This window comes from Anser cygnoides, chromosome 8 (assembly GCF_040182565.1).
Source record: "Anser cygnoides isolate HZ-2024a breed goose chromosome 8, Taihu_goose_T2T_genome, whole genome shotgun sequence".
Lineage (NCBI taxonomy): Eukaryota > Metazoa > Chordata > Aves > Anseriformes > Anatidae > Anser > Anser cygnoides.
Window position 1 is genome coordinate 20,236,128 of NC_089880.1, and position 17,934 is coordinate 20,254,061.

The following is a 17,934-nucleotide window of genomic DNA, read 5'->3' on the forward strand; positions in this document are numbered from 1 at the left end:
TTTTTCTTACAGCTTTCTAAAAAAGATCTATAAAATGTGTTGCTTTTTTGCAGAAATTTCATGAGAACAAAAATACTCTTTTCATCAGGTGTTTTGGTTACTAATACAGGACTGTACAAAATTTCATCATACCAAAACTGAGTTCTGTAAAACTAATTTGCATTTATTTAAAATCAAGTGAAGACTTACAGATGTTGTGATGAGTGAGAGAAGTTAGAGCAGTATACAAAGATGCTACTAGAAAGTTAGCTAGGAAGTTCTGCTGATCTCTGTGATTTATAAGCCCCTCTTTGAGAATGACTGAATTAAAAATAAGAATTGCAACAATCGTTTTAAAATAAGATTAGCTAAAACTAATAATAGTCCCTTCTGTAATCTTGTTACAAATATAAAGAAAAAACAACAACAACAAAACCATGCAACTACTTATATAGTGCCTGCCTCTAGAATCCCTAAAGGATTTCAGTTTAAATGAATGTGAAAATGTCTTCTCAATAAAACAAAACAAAACAACAACAACAAAACACACTCCTCAATCTTTTGATCACACTGAAGTGTGTGCACTTCTAAAGCAGTTTATGGTAACAAGTTCACTGCTACATTAGAGAATGACCATGATTAGAGTCTGAAATTAGTTTTGCTAGAAAGTTAAAGTTTTGGTGAACTCGAGTGAGAAAATCAAAACTAAATAAAAGGCAAATAGACAAAGCATTTTTTCAATAGTTTTTATGTTCTTCTAAACATATAGTGAATTGGCAAGAATGCTCAAATTGATGAGGAAATGAGTTACACTCTTGTGATAAATATAGATTTAATGACTTATGTTGGTGGTTTGGTGTCTCAACAAAAAGAAGACATATTAATAGCTTTCATTCATCAAACAAAGTTCATCCTTTTAAGCTTCAGTAAAAATGAGGGACTTAAGCTTTCATATGCATCTTGCTTCTTCCTGTTGTAACTCCCAATTCTTTTACCTCTGTGAAGATCTGTAACATTAAGCTATCTGAGGCAATTGAGAAGCTAGACAAAAAAAAAAAAAAAAAAAAAAAAAAAAGACATAGTGCATACATTGATCTGGAAATGCAAATCCAGAAAATTATATTAATATATAAAATCACTGTGTTCTAAAAAGTCATTTTCTGACTCTGTACTACAAGACTAAATAGAAAGAAAAATCATAAAAAAGCAACACAAGTTGATCTTAAAAAAAGGAGCCAATTAAGATAATTACCCACCAAAAGTACTTTTATTTTACAAGTCTCTATCTGTGTGTCTCTCTGGAAGTCTGCAACTTCTGAACTTAAATGTGTTTTGCAATCTGTTTGTATGTTTTTTACTTGGAACATATTTGTAAGGAGCACTAAGTTGCTTTTTCTCTTTAATTTCTCATCATACACAGCTTGTTTCTGAGTAATGTGTGAATTACAAAAAAATCCTAGATCTGGATCAGCTAAAGATCCATTGTGATGGCCTGCTTCATGGCATTAGAGAGTCTTTCACATTTTTAAAAGTTTCTTAAGACCTTCTCCTTGGAAGCATTTCCTTAGTAGGCTCATGTTCTTTCTGGGCTCAGGAAAAGGATGCCCATTTTACTTGGGCTACTGAGCCAACACAGTCATGCTCTGTGGGGGTGACTACTCCTTCTCCTTCTCAGGAAAGATACCTCACTTTGCAGTACCTGAAATATCATACTAGATATTTTGAGCAGACTTTTGGATCTACCAGTGTACAAATATTGAACAGCAGGTTGTGAGACACAGAAAAGCACGGCGTTGAACATTTAAAATTCAGGAATTGTCCTGAATCTTGCTGAAAGTACATTAGAAATAGTATCTGAATGTGGATTATTTTATTTTTTTAATTAATTAATTAATTGATTGATTTTAGCTAATGTTGCTGTTAGAGAGAGATTTTCTTTTTATTTAGGTTACAATTTCAGGACAGAAGGTGTCTAGACAATGGCATTCATCACCCAAGCACCAAGGTCAGTAGGGTTTAGCTGTGCCTTGACCAAAAGGAATTTAGACCATTTGTTAAATATTAGCTTTCCCATGTAATATCAACAGAGCTGGGAATCTCAGTGCCTTAAAATGTACAAAAGCAACCAATCATGCTGATTAAGCAATGACTAGAGATAGCCTGAGAAGTTCCAAGTGCAATAAGGGACTACGTGCTTTATTGATAGTTCCTCCTAGATTACATTTTCCTGTTTGTACTCAGAAGCACAAAGAAAAATAACAGAATCTCATCTAACAATTTATATAATGTATAAATACATGTATAATCACATATAAATCTTAGTCTGGCAGGTCACATTCTATATATTAATAAAGGGGATTTCTTTTAATAGAATAGTCCTAGGAAAGACATCATGTTCCCTTAAGGTATATCACTCTTACATCATGATTCATACATAGTGATTCAACTATTACCTAATAGTACAATTTCTTTTAAAAGTAACCTTCTATTAACTTGTTAAATATAGTGATTAAACTATACGTAAAAATTTCTAACCATGATTCATTGAGCACATACCTGTCGTCCAGTCCTGCAGTCTAATTTCTCTTGCTTGTTAGCAAACCACACTGAGTAAAATTTATCCTGACATTTTATATACATAGAAACAACAATAAAAGTATGAAAGTTAGTCTTTTTTACAGCATTTCACAAACTCTTTCTCTACTCATCTTTCTCCTCCCATCCACCCAAAATAGAAACAAACATTTGTTTAAAGATTCATAGAAAAATGATATCAAAGTAGTCTGACCCAGAATTCAGAAGTTACCCTTGAGCAGTGGTAGGGATTTAAATAAGTTGGTATATTGCATCACTGAAGAACACAGTTTCACTTTGCCAGCACCTCATTCTGATCTCAAAAATTCTGGCTTAACTGCACTGTAATTTTTTATTTGTATTAGAATTATAAGATCTGCTACAGTCTGAATCTACATCCCTTTAAAACTTATTTTGTAACCAAACTACCGTGCAAATGGAACCATTTCTTTTCCCAGGCATCACAAATGCAATTTCTGCTGCCTTTGACAGCTTTTTTTTTTTTAAGGACCTGACTAGTAACCATTTTTTTTGGTCTTTGTTTAACATGTTTTATGTTAATGTATTCCAATTTAATTTACTGTTGATAATAAAATCTGTAATAATACATTTATAATGTGTTACATTTTACATACTTAATCACAACTTAATAAACTTTTAACCTCTTAGTTAAATACTGTGCAGTTGCAATAAGGCTTTTTGATAAGGCTCTTTGTGCTATTGTTTGGGAGACTACCTGCACTGCTAAACAGAGTGTAGAAGGCAATCTGCAGGCAAGGTGAACCATCCTTGTTCTGCAACAGGTGAAGTGAAAACATCTCAATGGAAGCTCAGCTCATTTTAGCCATGCTGTGATGCAGAACGGTGACCATGCATGTCTCTATTGTTGTGTTAGTTTGTTTGTTTGTTTCATTTCCACCAGTTTGAGAAGGCAGAGCAAAGCATGCTCGTCAAGGATTGGCTTCTTAGAGAGCATGAGGATCACTTTGATTTGTGGTTCGTAACATGTGAAACCAGGCTGCATTTCCTCAACATCTCCAGTCAGCATGTGTTATGTGGACTGAAAGCTAAAAAAGGTAGACTACGCAAAATTAAATGAGTAGAGTTACACCTAAAAATAGTATTAGCACATTGTCTTCCAAACTATTCTAGAAGTCAATTTATGACAGGTTCAAACAAACAGCTAACTAAATAGTCCCTGGCTTGTTGATAGAGAGAGAGAGGAAAAAAAAAAAAAAAAAAAGGCTTTAATTTATTACAGTTTATTGCATTCATTTATCCTTATGTGTTTTGTTGTTGTGTTTTTTTGCCAGGGTAAGTATATACGATTGTGGATGGTGAATTTGTGCCTTTTTATATGAAAATTGGATGAAAAACTGGGTCAAAATGCTATTCTTAACTACAAATGAAATGTCACTGACTGGTTGAATTCTTGTCCATATGTCTTTGCCCATCAGATTTTGAATTTTGTTCCTGAGCAGTTTAATGCAAATTGCTGTCATTAAAACAACACTACTTATTAAATCTCTGTGTAGGTAGTACCACTTGTACAGAAGAAGTTGTATTTTGTGCAGCATACGAAGAATTCTTGTGGAAAGTTCTGTTTATCTCATCAAGGTGAAATTATATCTGTGTGGACATCATGTACAGTAGATATATAGATATATATGCAGTATCATGTTGCATGTTATAATGCACTTTACAAATTGCCCAGAATTTTAAAAATAATTTTCAATATGATATACTGCCAACAAAAACATGGTGCTATAGCTTAAGTCTTAGTATTATTTTGTTATTTTAGTTTTTTCTTCTCTTAATAATGAGAAAAACAATATTGATTTTGGATGTAACCATGAAAGAATGATGATTAAGAATTACAGAAATCTTTTGTCCCTGCAAGGTCCTTATAGCTTTCCTGGAATTTTGAACTGGTATACTTTGTTACCTCACAAATCATTAATATAGACCAGCAGTAAATTGTGGGTTGGCACAGTGCCCAGCATAGCACCAAGATCAAGCCACTGCTTTCTAGTAAATTAGAAGCCAGCTCTTTATATCAGAGGTACGCACATTTACGAAGGAATTAGATGTGAAATAATCTTTTGTTTACTGTGTGTTTTTTTATATGGCTAGCTTTGAACTAGGCCAGGTAAAGGTAGTTACTTGTGGAATCAGAAAAAAATACACTAAATAGACCAGTAAGGTGCAGTCAACAGCAAGAACAATTTGCTGAGATTAATCTGAACCACAGTCTCAAAGCTACCTTAACTTATCATTGGGAGTTATAACATATGTAAATCACTATGTGTAAGCACACAGGACCATACAGTTCATGCGCATGGCCACAGAACGCAACACAGGACCAAATCCAATTGGAGAAGTGAGACTAGATCTCTTAGTAACATGATGAAATATTGAAAGTAAAGTACTAGAATGAGACAGGGAAAAATCACACTTTTTTAAATTGTTGGAAAAATGTTAATATGTTGCTTATTGTATTCTAGTGATTACCAGCAATTTCTTACTCACAGTTTGTGTAATTATTGCCATTTTCTTGTATTTAGAAAGAATTAACTCAGATTGTTTCTAGCAAGTTACTAACATTACTTCAAAAAAGTAGCTGCAAACTTAGTTGTTGACAGATTTTCTTCCATGATTAGTAGATATGAAGATATTTCATAGCAACCTGTTTACTTAGTTATGCAACAAAGAACAATGATGTTCCCAAATTGTTCTTTTCCTTTGAACTCTGCTGTATCTTACTGGCCTTTTGGATATAGTGTTCTCCTCAGTATTGTGCTTTAAGGTACCTTTTCTCAGAAAGAGCAGTCAGGCATTGGGACGGGTTGCCCAGGGAGGTGGTAGAGTCACCATCTCGGGGGGGGGGGGGAGGTGGGGGGGTTAAGGAAAGGTTGGATCTGGTGCTTAGGGACATGGTTTAGTGGGTGACATTGGTAGCAGGGGGATGGTTGGACCAGGTGATCTTGGAGGTCTTTGCTAACCTTAATGGTTCTATGATTCTGTGATTCTATGATCTCTCAGAGGCATGGAAATGGGTTATGAAGAGAAAGCAAGTGATAACATGGCTCCTGCTAAAGCCAATTTGTGACTAGTGATAATCTACAAAAAGCAGCCCTGGAAGACTAGAATCCATACGAGCTTCACAGGTTTCCAGTTATATTCCTCTTAAATTAGGTATGCATGTTCTGCAAGGCTGTCCTGTTCCTTCTGTGTAGATAATCACCTACAACAGTCCTAACCAACAGAAACATTTTGGATTCTCAATGGGAAAGTAACCTCTGATGTTTAAATCTATTACTTGTTTCCATTTCACTCTCATTTCATAAAAGGAATATGCTCCTGGTGACAGGTGTTTACTTGCAGAACAAATATTATATTTAGGAGTGAAAATTCCCCTGTACAGCCTATATTATACAGTGTCTCTGGTACTTCTAATTTCCTGAAGCCAGAAAGGGAAGACTAAGGGACAGGTTTCACAGAGTGTGTTTCAGCTCATCCACATTACACCGTCACTGTACCCAGCATGACAAATAGCCATGGTGTGGCTATCAGGCTACAGGGTGTGTGTGCAGGACACCAGTGGCCTTTCCCAGAAACTTAACAATGCTACATTTTCAGAACTGACAAAACAGGCTTCTATTTTGGTGCCAGTATTACTAAACCTTGAAATTAAGTATAGTAAGCCCACAAGTGGTTAAGTGGTCAAGTTGATGGAACTACACCTGCTTATACCACCTTTGAGTTTGGCACAGTATAATTGCTTCAAATATTATTGTAAAACCATGCTTTCATGTATATGCCCAAAGATGGATGTATACAGATATAGGCTCCTTGGGTGGCTGATAGAAGGGGCCTTCTTTAAGTGCTACAGGCATTTCATATACAAATATTTTCCATGGTTTTCCTCCTCAGATGGAATAATATTGCTGCAGCCAATATAAACATGTGAACTCACCAATAAGTGGCAAAATGGGGACTGAGATGTGAAAAAATAAAATAAAAATAAAAAAATGGCTCCAGCAATGAAATACTGAGATTTTTGCCTCAGATAAAACAGATATACAGTGCTGAAAATGGCCCATTGCTTATAAACTTTAGGAAGACTGAACTGTTTTTTTGTATCTTAGAAAGATTTTGTACCACCTTGTAACTATTATGAGGCAAACATCAGACAAGCAGACTACAACTATAGGTGGGATAGCAAAGTAAGGAGTTCAGTTTGCTTATTTCAGAGCTTTTATTTCCTGACAGCTCTGAAGCCTGTTCTTTCTTTGCAGTCTCCTTCCAGGTATTTGGTACCAGAAGTTCTTGGAGGCAGTGTCACTGGGTGCTGAGAGCCCTTTTGGCAATGCTGCACTCTTTTGGCATCCTCCATCTATTCCTCCTTGGCTGCAGCTCTGGCTACATCAAGCTCCATGTAATCAAATTCTGTGTATTTCAGCTATATGAGGGAGCAGTAAAGTGCTTGTTCCAGTTTGCTCTTTCAGCAGGATAGTTTAAGTGTGACTCACTCTTTCTTGATATATACTGCAAGATAAGAAGGGAAGCAACAGGAATACTAGGTATGTAGATATGTCAGTAGTTTGGTTATAATGTAGATGAACAGGTCCAGCACTCATGCAGACCATTAATGTTTCATTGCTCCAGTTTGGTTGGAGTTGAAGAATATTCATCAGAAATGGCCTTTAACTTGTTTTAGAAATAGTGTAGGCGATGAGATGAAGGGATTCCAAATGGAGTGCACTGTATATCAAATGAAGAATACCAGATTACCCAGGGAGACGCCATCTCTGCATTTTAGTACATTCGTACACAAAAATCTAAAAGCATGATCAAACATCTTTAAATACACCACCATGAGAAAAATGATGCTTGGAGAAGCACAGCACATTGCTGCATCATCTCATGTGAGGATTTACATCTGTTTCAACAATTTGGAGGTCTTATGGTACTTAAGCTAATTAAAGTGTAAGCAAATGAAGGGGAGCTCCAAGGAAAATGGTTATCAAATGAAAGGATACAATAAAATGTAAGTTGATGATACGTATTATATTGCTGAAAATGAATTCAAAACTCTTAGCTATGAAAGTGTGAAATGTGAAGCTCAGAAAGGAATAAATGGGATATTATGAACATTTAGAAGATTTTTGGAAACCTTAAAAAAACTGGTGAGTAAAGATGCCATCTTTCTGCAAAGCTGGAATACATGACTGTCTGATTTAATTTTCCTAGAAACCATGGTTAAAAGTGCGCTTCTGGCTATACCAAATGAATAAACCTATTCCTACTAAAAGTACACAAATTAATAATAATAATAATAATAATAATAATAAAACAAAAACAAAGCAAACAAAAAAAAACAGAACTAGGCAACGATTATTGAGGGATTCCTTGCAATCATCACATATTAATAAATGACAGTCCATAATTGTGAAAAATACTTTGTGTTCTAGACTAGTATTCAAGATGTTAAAAAGCAACAATAACACAAAATAAGTATTTTGAGAGTGAATAGTCTATTTTGATAGATTGATTGAAATAAATTTTGGAGTAAAAAATCATTTTTAGTTAATGTCAGTTTGAAAGAGAGGAAAGGTAATGAGGGTGTCTAAAGTGCTTGTAGGAAGAATTTGTCTGGCAGTTCAGAGTGAAATTGTTCAAGATAATAAAAAATATTGAGAGCTAAGACTGCAAAAGAGTTTAGCAAAGTAGAAGATGTGTCTGCTCTAGACTTTGCCATGAATATTAGTATTCAGCACTACTGGTCTATATGAGATGGTGATAAATCAGACAAGATTTGGAAAAGTCTCTGGAATCTCTGTGTGAATCTCTGAGAATATAAAGCAGTGCTGGTCCCACAAGGAGAAACAAATGCTGAGAGGGAGAATATGCTACAGGATGTGAGGAAAAGACGTATATTGAACACAAAGTCTTAGAAAACCAATCTTACATTTTTTATTTAAAGCCAATGAACTATTTCTTAGAAAGCTAATAATATAAAAGGAAGGCAGGAGAAACTTTCTATCTTAATCTTTCCAACTTCTTCTTAATCATTTGTATGTTTGAGAGAGACAGAAAATAAAAGCTAGGTCCACAAGAATAAGTATTACCAGCAGTTAGCCTTTGCAATGCAGCAGCCTTACCTTGTCTGGCAGAGCTTGTACCAGCCCATGACACTCAGGAAATTTTCTTTGCTTTACCTGACTTCCTTTTAATACACAGCAGCTGCTCTAAAAGAAGTATTAACATCATTAAAAATGACTTAATAGGCTCAAGTATTGCATTCCCATCAGCAATATCCATGGGTGGTCACATTTGTCATCTTCCCAGCTCTCTGTCATCAGCTGAAGAAGAGGTGAGGCTTTCACTGATACCAGGAGGAGTTTTTCCTGAGCCCTTCAGGCAGCAAGAGAAACTGAAGACCCTGCTTGCCTGTTTTCTCCACTTGCATCCAGACAGCCAGATAGCTTATAAGCGACACTGCCAAATTAGATATATTGAGAAGTGTTAACCTCAAGTTGAAAGTTTCAATAGCTATGACATTTAATGTAGATTTTGTTGATGTGTGTTAGATGTCAAATAAAATATCTGATTAAGTTTCAAGGAGGGTGGAATCAACCATATTACTATCAACCATATATGAGATGGAGAAGATAAATTGAAGAGATTATACGAGAGGACTGCTTCTCTTGTGAGAATAGCTATGGGCACTTCAATAAAAAGTCTTAGTTTCATTATTGTGTGTAACTGAATATCAGAATAGAGTCTAATATGCTGTAATATGAGCATTTCTGAATTATTTGATGTTATGGCAGAGAAATAAATGTATTTTTCCTTTCACTTTTATTGTCTGGTCAGCAAAATCCTGCTGCTAACCAGTGGGGAAAATTGGGCATATTCCAGTTTCCAATAGAATGTCATTGCACATTGATAATACTTTGAAATATTTTTTTGATATGGGACAGATTTGAGAGAAAATATTGGATACAATTAAGGGACCTGATTATCTTTCTTGGCAATTTATTAGATGTTCCAAATGGAAATATTTCCTCCGACTCAGTCTGTGAAAAAAAAATCCCAGTTACAGGATGCCAGTTACATATTAACAATAAAAATGCATAGTAATGAACATGATGAATAAATAGGGAATTTATCATCTTTTTTTTTTTTTTTTTTTTTTTAAGTTCTGGAAATATAAATAGAATTTTGGTTCAAATGAAGAGGTTCACTGATCAGTAGTATAATAAAATTCTCTGTGTATGTCTTACTTAAAAGGTGTTTAGTTTCACATCACCTATTCAAACAAACAAACAAAATCCCCAAATGCTACGAAAAGCAGACCATATTTCCTTAAGTAGAAAGCAAAATATGCACATTTACTTCAGTATTGTTATAACATTGAGAAGCTTGATTCAAGCAATCCACTGTGTTAGGGACGTAAATTGACACTTGAGATTAAAGAGAATAACCATGAAGAACAAAAAAAAATCTTCAGGAGATAACAGAATATGTATGCGTTTCTCAGTTTAAGGTATTCTGAGAAAGAATGTTGTCACTAAAAGGTGAAGACTGATAGACGATATGTATTTTCATAGTTGTGTTCTAATCAGGACCAAAAACAAAAACAAACAAACAAACAAACAAAAACCACATTTTTACTTTCTAGTAAAGATGGTGTTTTTCTGCACCTAGGGTGGAAACAATTTCTGTTTGGACCAGCCAAATTCAACAGCCTGTATAACCACCAAAGTGACAATGTGTATTATGAGTAGTTTGGCTAAAATAAGAAGTGATCTGAGCCTTTAGCCAGCCTTCAAACCAAATTGAACTCAAACCTTTGACATTTCAGCTACACTGTCTCCTGCCTCCTCCTACATTTCTCATGGTATAGTAGCAAGCTGAAGTGCCCAGAGGTCTGATATTCAAAAAGGGCAGCGATAGGCACCTTGCCACTTCCTGCTGGACTATGGATTTGTCAGAGAAAGAAAGTTAGAGCTGTGGGGAGGAGGCATTTTCTCCTTCAAGGCAAATATTGTTGGTAAGGAGAGGGCAGGCCCTTTCTCCATGATGCATGATAACCTCCAAGGAGAGCACTGATAATGGATGACTGCCAAACTTCCCTGAAAGAATGTTGCTATGCCCTAAAGAAAGAAGGACGCCATGCTCACCTCAAATTCACAGAAAGTTCATTTAGTTTGGATGTGTTAAACCTCATAAAGATTCCACTAACAAAAATACCAATATATTTTCTATATTCAATTAGTTCTCACTGGAAGAAAATCAGCAAAATATTGCACAATCATTTCTCTCTGGATTAAAAACATTCAGTCACTAAATTTACTACCAAAGTAAAACCAAGATATTTTCAATTGGATCTAACACAACAGAATCAGATCTGCAGCTTGCACTAATGTATCTTTTTAAGCTCACGAGAAGTATTGACTGGAAGGATACCAGGTATTCTGTGATTAAAAGTGTATTAATCATTTACTGAAGATTATTGAATGATTCAAGATGAATTGTCTGTTTATGTCATTGATGCCAGTATGATTAATTCAAATCTCCTGCTAGGTTTAAGAGGACAGAATTAGAGATATAACTACAAGAATCCTCTTGATCCACAGTTAGTATGTCAATAGCTGTTACATCCTTTAGCTAAATGAGTGTGGAAATGTTGTGCGGAAAATTAAAGTACTTCAGTAATTTCTGGGTTCTTTACCCCACAATAATCTAGTTTATATAAATCTTTAAGGATGTGTCATATGAGAAGGCTGTAATATTTGTGATAAACACACATCATTTTTCTAAGCAGAAGAATTCTCCATACTGACCTTGAAATAATAGGGATCTTGTATACTAACACAAAATCATGAGGATGCTTGGATGAGAAAAAGGAAAATTTTATCTATATATGAGTAAGAGATTTGTGTTTTGACATTGACAACAATAATCTAATCTTAAAGCTAGCAGAATATCAGCACACACCCACAGAGGGACAGCTAGAAACTAAAGGTAGATCTGTGAGAAGCATCCATACCTATGTGTTGATTGACTTCAAAGTCTTTTTTAATTTTTTTTTTATTTCCTGAATCAGAATTTTAGAATACAGTGGCAGCTAAAGTATGTGACAAGAAGTCAAAATCTGAATTCTGCTTCTATTAATCATGCATGTTCTCGTGCAACTTAAGGCAAACAGTTTAACAGTAAGTGTTTCTTTTCTGTACCCTCTAACATGAAGAGTGATGCACAAAAATAAATTGCTGATACTTGTAAACGATTTTGAAACTTCAGCAAGGAGTCCTTATAGAAGTACAAAGTATTGGTGGCAGTGTGAAAAATTAAGGAGAGAGTCACAGTCCTAGTGAAGTGGCAAAACTGCTGATGTTGAAAAAATCTTTGACTTTTATTTTGTGGGCTTTAGGCTCATTAGAAGAATAAATTATAGTCTTATTATAAAAACAATTTAAGCTTATGAACTTTGCATTGTACCTAAATTGCAATGTTTTCATGCAGAAAGTTCAGCATTCTTACTGAAGGAAGAAATCAAAATTAAGTCAAAAACATATTTGTCTACTGAAAGTGGTGTCCTATATGTCATGATACTGTTACTGCTACTCCACATTTTCTTGAGGATTACATTTGTATTTTTTTTCCTGAAATGCAGTTATTAATAATTTTCATTTATTGTCAAAATAAGTATTGATTTACTTCTGAAATTTAGTTTATTTCACATTAGTGCTAGCATCAAACAAGATAACAGGATGTTATTAACATTACTGAAAGCCAAATGTAGGATTATGACCACTTATTATCTTGAGCAGTCATGCAAGCTAAGCTTCAACTAGTACTACACAGGGAGTAATATTCATATATTAAAACTGACATGCCATCCAGATACCACAGAAAGAAAGTCACGTTAGTCTGATTTCCTAAAGAATAACAGCCTATGTGATCACAGTATCTTTCTGCATATACTTTTCCATCTTACACCCCCAAATTCACTATGTGATCCACCAGGAAGAGAGAAAGATCTTTTCTGGTTTTGTTCTTCACTTTTCTAACAAGAGTACTCAAACCAGTAAGAGATGGCTTTACTAACTGAGGTGCTCAAGGCACTTTTTTCTCATATCTTGTTTCAGCTCTCCTTGTAGATACAGGTATGACAACTGCTCTATTTCTCTGACACTTATAGCAACTTATGAATATTATGTGAAATTAATAATATTTTAAATATTAATATGTAAGACACTGTAGAGGCAAGGTACAACACTACACTGAGTGAGAGCCTTGCTGACATAAACTCACATGGTGAAGAAAGAGAATATGGTTGCCAGGGTTTGTGTTTTACCATCACATTCCAAAAATCCATCATTAGGAGAAACCGTGCTGCAATAATTAGCATGACAGATATTTCTCTTTCCTCTAGCAGTCTCAGAGAGCAAGGAAACATTTGTGCATTATGTGTTGTAAAATAGAATATTAGCAAATTAATTTTCTTTACAGAACCATAACCCAAAAAATCTACCTAGTACAGACAGGATCAATATTTCAAACCAAAAGCAAATTGACTCCTGGAATCAGTTCAATATTTTAATATTGTAATGTAAGAGATAAATAACAGCGTTGTTTCAGCTTGTTTATTTGTATGTGTTCTGATTTCAGTGAAATCAGCTTTCTCAGCATTTTTTTTTTCTGATACCAAACTGTTGTGCAGTGTGCAATGCAGAGGGTCAACTTAAATTAAAAACACAGGACATGTGACAAGTGTTCTGTATTTCAACCAGTGTTGCAAGAGGGATGAAGCTCTCTTATGCTAAGCCCTGAATTTGAACTGAAGACAAAAATTCCTATTACTATGCACCACTCTGGCATCATTTCTGTTCTACTAATATTCTTCTGCAGCATTTTATAGTGACAGGAATGTATCACAGGGGTCAGCACTGTGGTTATCTTGAGCTCACTCAAATGACTCCTGGGTGTATGTATATGAGAAAAGAGCTTTCCAAAAGGTTCTCTTGAAATTATTTTTTAAAGGGATATAATTTTACTATTTCATTATATTAAACACAGGAAAATGTCATATAGAATTTACTGTTATCAATATATGCAGTAAATCTTCTCATATTCTCACTTAATCATTTGTATATTTTAGGAAATGAATTTAATCAAATGTTCATTAGCAGTAATAATTAATTATAGCAAAGTTCATCAGACAACATATACGTGTTGCCAAATGATCACCATGATGTTCTTTTGACAGGGTTGTTAGAGCACAAATGTTCGTGCATTTTGATGAAGACATTTCACCAGCACATGACACAGTCGCTAAAAATCTGCATTTACAGCTCTACAACTAAAGATGCGATAAATATTATTTAAATATATTTTAATTATATTAGTTTTATATTTTTGAATTAAAATGCATATCTGAATACTATATAGATTATGTCTGTAGTGAAAATTTGGTTATTTTCAATTTTAGTTATTTCTAAACATTTCCTACAAATTGTACACAGAGGATTCATTTTTTTATAAATCTATCAGTAATTTAAAAATCACTCCTTTTCAGAAAGTCTGCATATTTTACCAGGAGTGGCATGACATGAAACTCTTGATGCCTGGAAAAGTAGAATGACTTTGCAGTTAGGGCACATGGCTTGGAGGAAGAATATTCAGTTATTTTGCCACAGGTTTCCTGTGACTTTGGGTAGCTCATCTTATCTGGCTATTGTTCATTCCTTTATTTATAAAATAGGGATTACAGCTTCCTTTCTGAAATATTATTTGCTTTATCCATTTACATTTGGGGGTGGTGTGGAGGGTGGGGTGAGGAAATATCATTATGTTTTTCTCCAAGGCTTAACAAAATGAGGCCATGTTCTTGGTTGAAGCTTTTAGATGCTATGCTATATAGTAATAACATAATTATTATTGCTCTGACAAAACCATTAATTTAATTGCTCTTTCTGATTCTTGAAAGCACTGCTGGCTTCTGAGCATTCCGTGCTCAAATAAGGCTGATGAAAACAGAACAGAAAGTTCAAAATAAATCCCTGTTAAAACAGCAAGTAGTTTCTCTTCCCTTTCTCTGATGTTTAATATATTTCCATACATTTCTGGGTGAATGTTTCATGTGTACAGACAAAGCCTTGGTTATCTTTGAGCTATTAAAGAATATTTCTCAATTCTGTATCAGAATTTGTCAATGATTTTGGAGTATAGTGACAGTAGATAATTAATGCAGCTGCCAAAATTGTGCATGAGTAATTAGCGGCAGCTAATAACCTGAGAGACAGCAGAACAGCTTTGTTGGACCTTTTTCAAAAACAAATGAGAGATGAACATCCCTGAGACACCATAAATAAAGGTTCCAGAAAGAGAGGTAGGTCCACTCCAGGTTGTCTGTACCAAAAATTACCAGAAGACAGGAAAGAGCTGGGCATCTCCATGGGCTCATAACCAAAGTGATTGGCCTTAGTTGGGTTGATCTGATTTTTTTGAGTCAATCTCTGTATGACTTGGAGCTGGGAAACCCCACGTAGCAAATTTGCCTGCAGTATTCATTGAAACCCAGCCAAAGAAAGCCAAGTTTACTTGGCTTAAACCCATACTGCTCCTTCACAGTATAGTGACAGGTTCATCTGTACTTAAATTCTGGCACTGTTAGAACTGGAAACTTAATATATGAGTTTCCCTTAGCTCACCTCCCAGAGGCAAAGATACATCATGGCTCTTCAGCGAACATTTTGTTGTATTAGAAAACGTTGCAGTACCTAGACACAACATGGAAAAGTCAGACTAGGGAGAGTTCTTTGGCTCTATGTTTTCTTGCTTTTGTTGGTATGAGTCAGAGTAATTAACTGAGTGTATTTTTTTTTTTGAGATGTTTTACAGTTCAATGATGTTGTTTTTCATCTTGGAGTCAGTGTACTGGAGCGCCAGCCAAGAATAACAATTAGCTATTTAGCCTGTCCAGTTCCTATTCGAACTGGAATGTTAGATCAGTCTTTCAAACAGTGGTGACAACATCTCTATTAAAGTCCAGGCCTGGTTCAGTAAAAAGGGTCATAGGCATCTCCATTATGTCATCTTGCTAAGTCTTTCCCTTTTTATCACACTTCTCGTATCATCCCACTGTCAACACTGAGAAAGCCAATGGACTTCAGGTGTGCTCTCAGGAAATCTGCCCACTTTCACTCACCACAGAGATAGCATGTGAGGACAAATATCTCATTTTTAAAAAGTCCAAATGAAAATTCATGACCGGGATTTCAGAAAAGTGTCAGTCGTTGCTTTAAAATGATCTCAGAGAAAAAACTATAGTTCTAGAGCCTTCAAAAGGGTGGATAATGCTCACAAATTGGATATTGTTCTTTTCAGGTTATAAGACAGAAATCTATTCTCTCACTCTGGCACAGGAATTTAACATTGATAACTCTTGTTAATTGCTATCATCTTTCATTAGGATTTTTTTGTCAGCATGTGTTGTGCAGCAACTGTATAGATCAACTGCGTTTCTAGTCTGAAACAGTAAAACAAGACAAATGTTAATTCTTTTCAAAGGATTTTACTGTGTACTTAAAACTTTGGGAAGAGAGAAAGGAAAACCAAGTGACCAGGTAGGAAACTGAAAAGAGTAGGTCTGTGTTCTTCTAAATTGCAATGGCAGGTATGAACATTTGCATTAGGCAGAGTCTTCCTTTTATCCTGTTCTACAGAGTCTGGTAAAGGAAGCACCTTGTGCAGTAATTGAGATTCAGCTAGCTCAGCTGCAGCCTAGTTAACTCAGCTTTCTAAAAACAACAACAAACAAGCAAACAAAAAATATACAGGACTAAAAGCAAAATGATTACTTGGTTTATTGGGTCTCATTGTGTTTGACAAGTAAAAGTTCATAAATTTTGCACAGCAAAAACAGTTAAACATAGCTGTATATCACTTTCTTCTGGCTGAAGACAACCTACTCTACTCCCTCTGAGCAAGAAGCCCTGTGTTGCTGAGTAACTCTTTTGATGTGTTTTAGGAGCATCTGGTTGCCAGTTACTGGCTGAAGATAATGATCAGCTACATTTTCACCTGTTCCTCTTTCACATCCCCGAAGTTTCTAGTTTGTCCAATTACCAGCCTTTGCCCTCGCCCCCATAGGCAGAGGATAAAGAAGCAGCCCTTCCACTGGGGAATTAACACTTAAGTCACCAGTTTTTCAGGCTTCATCTTGGCTGGATGTAGGTTATTAAAAAGGGATGTTTCCTTCCCACCTTTGTTCTGATTACAGAAATCTCACATTTGATCACCAAGCATCCTAGTGGGAAAATCTTTCAGTCTCATGTTAGAGGGCAGGGAAAGCAAAGTGGGAAGAGACAAAAAATAAAGTAGACTGCAGAATAAAGGACTAATCAATGAGTAAACCTAACTGTGCTTCAAATCTGCAATATAGCATGTGTTCCCCAAATTACCTCTTTTTTTTTTTTATGTTTTCTCCATGTGGTTTTTAAGGAAAAGGCAAATTTTTATTCATTTATTTACTTATTTATTTATTTAAAATAGGTAACTGATTTGTGGAAGGAAACATTTGCAAGTAGGGATGAGAAATTATACATAGTCCGGCAACCTATTATACTCACAACCTATTAGCACAGACTGAACCAAGAATTTCTGGCACGGCTTCTTTCGCTTAAACTGAGTTTATAAGAATAAACTTTAATACTCTAAACCATTTTTTTACATGTTATACAAGGTGATGTCAGCAGATAGCAAGTGCTGTTTTGTGTTGGTGATGCATAAAAACTTGTAAGTGCCTGGTACCTTTTGAAATTATCCCAACCTCCATAGGTAGTGTGTTCTAGGAAGATCACCCTCCTAGAAACAGTGGGTTATATGTTACCAATGTTTCTGGAAGTATTTCAGATCTATTTGTGAGCTGGAGTTTTTTGAGCATAATTCAACGCTTTTTTTTTTTTTTTTTTGCAATGATAGAACATGTAAAAAGCTCTCTGCTTCTAACAAATGAGTTAAACTCTTAATGAGTATTGCAGTAATGAATCCATAGAGAAGGACGTATCTTATTTATATTGTTACCAAATTAAGAGCATCATCAAAAAAGCAGTTAAGTAAGGTATGTTAAAACTAGAATTATTATTATCAATCACTTCCATATGATGGCAAATATATAGAGCATAAAGAAACTCTCATAAGCCCTAGAGACAAACCTCACAAAGACAGGTGCTGATAATGAAAGGTATGCTAAGATTATTCTTCAAGGAAAATAAGATAGGTATTTCTGTGAGAAAATAAGTTTTATGGGGGGATTAGAAGGTGATAAAAGGTGGGTGTGGGGAGAACATGAATTGGTTCATTGTA